Source organism: Protopterus annectens, chromosome 3.part0, assembly GCF_019279795.1.
Source record: "Protopterus annectens isolate FY-2018-M chromosome 3.part0, PAN1.0, whole genome shotgun sequence".
Taxonomy (NCBI): domain Eukaryota; kingdom Metazoa; phylum Chordata; order Ceratodontiformes; family Protopteridae; genus Protopterus; species Protopterus annectens.
In genome coordinates, this window is record NC_056731.1 from 1,993,503,810 (window position 1) to 1,993,511,309 (window position 7,500).

The 7,500-nt window shown below is 30.3% G+C and overlaps 1 protein-coding gene across 1 annotated transcript in view; it reads right to left on the minus strand.

The window, feature by feature from the left end:
* Positions 1-7,500, minus strand: part of LOC122797239 (growth hormone-releasing hormone receptor-like) — a 549,995-nt gene that overhangs the window by 91,795 nt on the left and 450,700 nt on the right. The gene's annotated exons all lie outside the window — the stretch shown is intronic.

Genomic DNA, 7,500 nt, shown 5'->3' on the forward strand with positions numbered 1-7,500 from the left:
CTCTGAGTACACCATTGTACATAGATGCTATAAATGAGATAGGCATGGTACATATGACAAGAAGAAAGAAGGCTGATGTGTACATTAGCTGCACAATTCATCATACTTAATGGACTGCTGCATTACATTATTATATTTGTATGTGAACTAAACTAAGCGATTTCATAATAATCACAGAACACTGCTCTACTTTTTATAGAAATTAATAGTCTTAAAAGAGCAATAGTTTTGGGGATGTTTGCTATGTCCATGTCTATAAATGTCTTCATCAAATTCAGTACAGTAACCAAGCAGTGCTTTCTAAAGTAACTGCATGGCGGCAGAAGGATTTGTATCTTATCTGAAAGGCCATTACACTTTTGAATTATTATTGAGTCATGAAATAACTTCTGGACATGATGATAAGAAGGCGGGAGCACTATCCAGCAGAAACGTACACACCTCAGCACTCAAATAGAGTGCAACTGATTTTATTTGTTGTCCGCATTTTTACATATAAACCAGTTTCAGTGCAAGGCCTTCATCAACATCTAATCTGTTCAGGATAAAAAGACTGCCTTATACAATCTAATGATAACATTGTCAAAGATATAAAATAAAAATATAAAATAAAGTGCAAAATATATAAATAAATAGCAAAATAAATACATCATTGCATAAATGTGACATGTACAAATGCATGATACATCAAATATAGCTATGAACGAATTTATGAACCTTAAAAAACTTCATCTTAAAAATGTTCATTTAAACCAGGTTCATAAATTCATTCATAGCTATATAAACCAGTCTATTTTGGCCTGAACTGATTAGATACTGATGAAGGCCTTGTGCTGAAACCAGTTTATCTGAGACAATGGACCAAAAATAAAATCAATTGCACTGTATTTGAATGCTTTGGTGTGCACTTTCATCCTGGATACTGTTCTTGCCTTTGTTTGATTCCAGAGTACTTTCAACACAGAGGAACTGCACTTGCTAGCTTCTGTTTTTGGATTTGCCTTGAGCTTTTCACTGGTGGTTCCTTGTGAATGTATTTTACCACTACTGGATTACAATAGGGATTTTAAAAAATTGGTCAATGGTTTGATGGTGGATAGAGATGATTTGCTGCTTTGAACCAATACCAGGACTGACACGGAGTGGGTTGTTGGACCAAACCAGAATTAGCTTACTGGCAGACGTGGTTGCAATGGTGCTTATTAACAATTTTCTATGTTTTCAGGGTGACTACTTCAGTCAAAAAACAGGTGTGGCTATGTGGGCAAAGTGCCCAACAATGTTTGCCAACCTTGTTTTAGCTGAATGGGAGAAAAGGAAGGTTTTCACCTCAGTTTACATGAACAAAATTTTATCTTATCAACAGATTTTTGGGTGATATCCCTATTCTGTGGACAGGGGGTTCTGAAGAGCTGTAAGAATTTATAAATTATTTGAACACAACAACTGAGTTCTTAAGATTTACATATAAGACCAATTGCAAAAATATTGATTTCTTAGACATTTTTTTGAGCAAAAACAGTTTGTGGAGAACTCTCTTCCAACATTTTTAGGAAATGAATGTATACAAACACACTCCTAGAATATTATAGTTGCCATCCTTTTTATCAAAGATAGAGTGTCGTTAAAAGCCAAATGGTTAGAGTCTCCAGGTTGGTCAGTAATGATGATGAATTTTTACATGAGATGTATTCATTGGAATGTTCGAAGAAAGGGGCTATCCCATTAAGCTTCTGACATTAGTTAAAAAAGAAGTTATTAACAAAGAAGTTATAAAAAATCGTTTCATGAGATTTAGCCCAATTTTAAGAGGTGGGATGAGTACTATATTGATGGCGAATGTAGAAACACCTAAGAATGATGTTATGGTTTTGCAGTACAATCAGTTAGCACCAGATTTGTTATGTAGGATATGGGACAGCGTGCTTGATGCAGACTTGAAAAACAAATTAGGTGCAAAACCTAAAGTTGTATACAGCAGGGGCAGAAATATCAAGGAAATACTTGAACATGACAATGAAAAGTTTAAAAAAATACATCTCTAGGATGAGCAAATGCTGGGTATTCGGTAGTTGTAGGTTTATATTGATAGTCCTTATGTGACTATTGAAACATACAACAGGACACTGCAACTGCAATACAAAAGGAGTTGTATACATCGCTACATGTGTGTCATGCCCTGCGTTCTATATAGACATGACCATCAGGACGTTACATGACAGAATTCTGGAGCATAATAGGGATATAAGAAAAAGAAAAGAGACCAGTGCTTTATAGATGCACACTAGAGAATGCAAAGAGTATAAAACATTTATATTTTTTTTGTGATAGACAAAACAAAAGTAGGGATGATAGGGGGTGACCCTGAATTAGAACTTCTAAACAAAGAGTTAGAATGGCAACTTAGATTAAATGACAAAGAGAAGCCAGGCATTAATGAGAATTCATCTCTGTTGTGTGTTATACAGAGGAGAGCAAACAATGTTTGAATTTTTTTATGTGAAGTTTATACTTGGTGGATATGTTTTATATGGTTTAAAGTGCTTATGATCTAACTTTTGCAAAGATTTGTTTTATTTACTATTTTTACAACAGGTTAAAGTTGCATTCCAGGCATCATTTTTAACTTTTAACTGTTTCAACATTTTTGCTTTTTATTTATCAGAGATTTTATTCTTCATATTACATTACTTGACATAGCAGGAAATTATGTAATGATTGACTTTAAGATCTGATGTTATTTAAATAGAGATTAAAGATGTTTTCACTGACTCTGATGATGCCTTAATATTTTATCAGGAGAAAGCGCTTAGTCTGTGAATTTTGTATGTTAATTTAATTTATATTTTAATAGTATGGAAAATGAGTGCTTTTTCTTTACCACAGGCAGTAGTTTTCTTATTTTTCTATAAATATATTGTTTGATGAATGATATGTTTGTGTTACATATTTTGCATGGTTGAAGTATTTAATTCATTATTGCTGTTGTAATGATTTACTTTATTGAGATAGAAAGACAGTTTGAGTATGCACACATATCTGTCTGTATGAAATATGATGTTGTCGCATCCCGGTGCACCACATAGGCTCTTATTGTATTTAACGTACATAAACAAAGCTTTCTTATTAGAAGGGGAGATAATGATGTGTTTATTGAAGATGCTTGAACTGTGCTTTAGCTATGCAAAAAAAGAAAATATATATATATATATATATATATATATATACATAATATTATCACAAACGATACCTTGAAAGATAAGAAAAATCTTCACTACTTTCCCGCTCCGTCCATGAGACAGCAGCTTAAAATATTCATGCAGGCAATGTCTAAATGTTATGTTTTTCATTGTGAGCACTTCATGATTGCATATGGCACCCTTTAAATAATACATAATTGCAATATCACTAGGAAAGGAAATAAATCCCAAAACGAGCACATCTTAAAATTCTCCAACTACAAGGAGAAAAGGGATATGTATAAGAAAGATGACTGAGTTGTACTGGATGGTTGTAGTTAGTTAAGAGATTAAACCCTTATATGCTATTACAGTAATTTATTTACTCTACTAGAATGTCATATTGAATCTTTTATATGCAGTAACGCACTAGGTGCTGTTTGTTTTATTAGGATGTGTCATGAAATATGCCCCACATATAACACAGATAAAACTACACAAAAAAAATATTACCACGAGCGATGCCTTGAACATTAAGAAAGATCTTCACTACTTTTCCCGCTCTGTCCACGAGACAGTAGCATTAAATACACACGCAAGCAACACCTAAATGTTTAATTTCTCTTGCGAGCACTTCGTGCTTGCATATAATGTCCCTTAAATAAAACGTAATTGCAGCATTACAAGTCAAGAAAGTAAATCCCAAAACTAACACATCTTAAAGTGCTAGTACATCTGAATTACAAAACTAACAAATAAAAGACATAAGAGAAGTTATGATACATATATCACTACAGTATTAAGCACATAAAACATGATTAGATTTAGCAAACAGACACTAAAAAAATTTTTTCTAATAGCTACTTTATATAATAACAGAAGTAGCAACTTACACATAGTTATTGTTAGATAAAAGTTAAATATTATTAGATATGCAGTAAGACACTATTGTATAAGTAGATATAGAGATTAATATTAAGAATTTCCAATAGTAGAATAGTACATATATACAACAGGAATCATAAATAATTACATAGGTTCATATGTTGGTGCTGGAATATCAACCCTAGGGCTTATATAAGCCTAATCATAATAATTTCCTGGCTATTTCTTTCCACATTATTTGCTTACCTGAACTCTTGTTTGGTAAGGTGGCCGGTTTGATCCCCGGGGTGCTTTTCTCTCTCCCATCCAATCATTAAGGTTCTTTTTTGGAGTCTGGCCACTCTCTGGGTCAGGAACCTATCTCTCTAGTGCATTTTACTTGAATATTTTTGAATCTTAAGATGTGTAAAGACCATTACATGTATATGTAAATATATATAAATGTATATATGTATATATATTGTCATATAAGTTGACACAAATTTTGAAAAGAGTTCTGGAATATGACTTGAATAACTATTTTCTCAAAAGTTAAGTGATAATAAATCTAATTATTTCATTAAAAGTGAGGAAGAAAATGGGAAATACTCATATAACTATAGAATAGATAATATTCTTATAGCACAAATATTACATGATACAGACTCTAGAAGTGAAAAAGTACCTTAAATTATGAGTCTAATGAAACTACAATCTAAAAAGAACATACATAATATGAGAATTTTAACCATAATATCTAATCGACAAGGTACTGGAGTCTTAGCAGTGTGAATTAAAGCAACTGTGTCATGTTGGATTGATATGTGAAATGTACTAAGATGAAACAAATTTTGTTAAATTTAATTGAAAAATTGTTTTTGCAACCCTGATTATAAGAAACTCTATAAGTAAGATTAAACTACTATAAGCATGTTATTGAAGTATAAATATTAATACTTACACACAAAATTGCATATAATTATCTATTAGCTGATCATATTAACTCTTTGATATATGTAAACAGTGACATACTAAGTTATGAGGTTAAGAGATATTAGTCTAAACACTATTCACAGATTTAGAAGGTTTGTGTGGGTACTTATGTTACTCATGCAAAGAGGTACATTACCTCATAGAGATAGGAAAAGGTGTAACCAATTAGAATTAGTTAATTTAGAAGTTTAATTGTTTTCTTATACTGTTTTGGTGTCTACAGAAGATAAGCAGAACTTCTATATAAAGAATAGTGTAAATTATACATATAGTGTAAGCCAAGAGTTAAAACTATGTATATTTACTGTCATACAAATTAAACATAAACCAACACATGAAATATCTGTCTATAAATATTAATGGACTGAATAATAATATCTAAAGGAGGAATCTATATAAATGCATAAATCTACACAATCCACAAATAGTATTTCTTAAGGAGACACATCTACTAGATAAAGATATAAACAATCTCAATATTAATAACTACACAGTATTAGTAAGTTCTCAATATAAACAAAAGAAGAGAGGAGTAGCCATACTAATGCATAATACAACTATTTCTCCCAAAATAATTAACACTTTTCAAGACACATCTGGTATGTTTTGCTTAGTGAATATAGAGTTGAATAGGAAAATATACACTTTAGTTAACCTATATTGGATACCAGGACTTGGTGTAGAAACAGTAAAATATCATTTTGAAGAAATATTACATTTAACTAAAGGTAGTCTAATAATGGCAGGAGACTTCAACTCTGTAACAGATGACAAAGATACAGATACAAAAAGTAAGAGAAGAAAGTCGCCTATATCAAAGACACACATAAAATTTATAGATGCAATTTCCATAAAAGATATAAATGAATTTGCTGATCCAGACTCATTAATTTATACTTTTTACTCTCATAGATATAAGACTAGTTCAAGAATTGATAGGATATACATATCCAATGATTTAGCAACAAAAATAAGTAATGTCAAAATAATAAATTGTCCATTATCAGATCATAATGCTCTAGTTTTTGAAATGGAGCTTATGCATATAAATAATAATCCCATTACGAGAATATCCTCATATGTTACAAAATTAACAGACTTTAAAGAATTTTTTGAAGGTGAAATAAAAACTTTCCTTGAACTAAATTCCACAGAGAACATCTCAGAAATATATATCTGGGACTCCTTAAAAGTATATATATATATATATATATATATATATATATATATATATATATATATATATGGAAAAATACTATCCTGGTATATAAATAAAAGAAAAATATGGAATAAAGACATGCTAGAATTACAAAAGAAAGCTGATAAATTAAAATTAGAAATTCAAGAAGGAAATAAAGATTTAATTCAAGAATTACTACAAATTAACAACAAATATACAGAAATTTTACATCACAAGACAATGATTAACCTAGAAAAGATAAAATTAAATTCTTATTCATCAAATCCAGCACATCACAGACAACTAGCTAATAGAACAAAAAAAAATAATAAAATCAAGGCAAATAAAATAATTATATATCCCTAATACAAGGAAAAAAGCCACAGACCTAAATGGTATATTAGAAGCATTTAGATTACAATATAACAATGATAACCCCTCAAACATTCAAGGAAAACCTGACAAAGATATAAAAATTATCTTAAAAACAAAATTCTTACTAGATTAACACAGGAACAAATTGATACTATAAGTAAACCAATTACTATGACAGAATTAAGATCACAGATTAAAAAACTTAAACTAAATAAAGCACCTGGCCCAGATAACATAATACCAGAAATGTATAAAGTAATACCTAATCAAGCTATATCTTTACTCTTAAAAGTATACTCCATAGTTAATCAAGATATAATTATACCACCTTCATGGAAATACTCATTGATATCACCAATAATTAAATCAGACAAAGATAAGAAACAATGTTCGTCGTATAGACCAATATCCTTATTAAATATCGATTATAAAATGTTCATTGCAATATATGCTGACAGGACTAAACACTTTCTTCCCATGCTAATTCATGATGACCAGACAGGATTTATTAAAGGAATAAATACATATGATAATCTTAAAAGAATTCTGTCATTGATAGATTATAGTAAACATGCAAACTTAGATTTAAACATAATATCCTTAGATATTAATAAAGCATTTGATTCTGTTAACTGGAATTTCCTAATGCTAGTTCTAAAAGAATATCATTTTCCTACATCCTTTATTGCCCTTATCCAGTCACAATATAAAGATTCCATAGCATATGCTAAATTAGGTTCATATAGATCTGGTCCCATACAAATCAAAAAAGGAACTAAACAAGGCTGTCCCTTATCACCACTGTTATTTGCATTACTTATAGAATCATTTGCAAATTAAATCAGATCAAATAGTAATATTAAAGGCATCAGTATCAACAAAACTTTATCTCTTAAGCTACAGCTATGT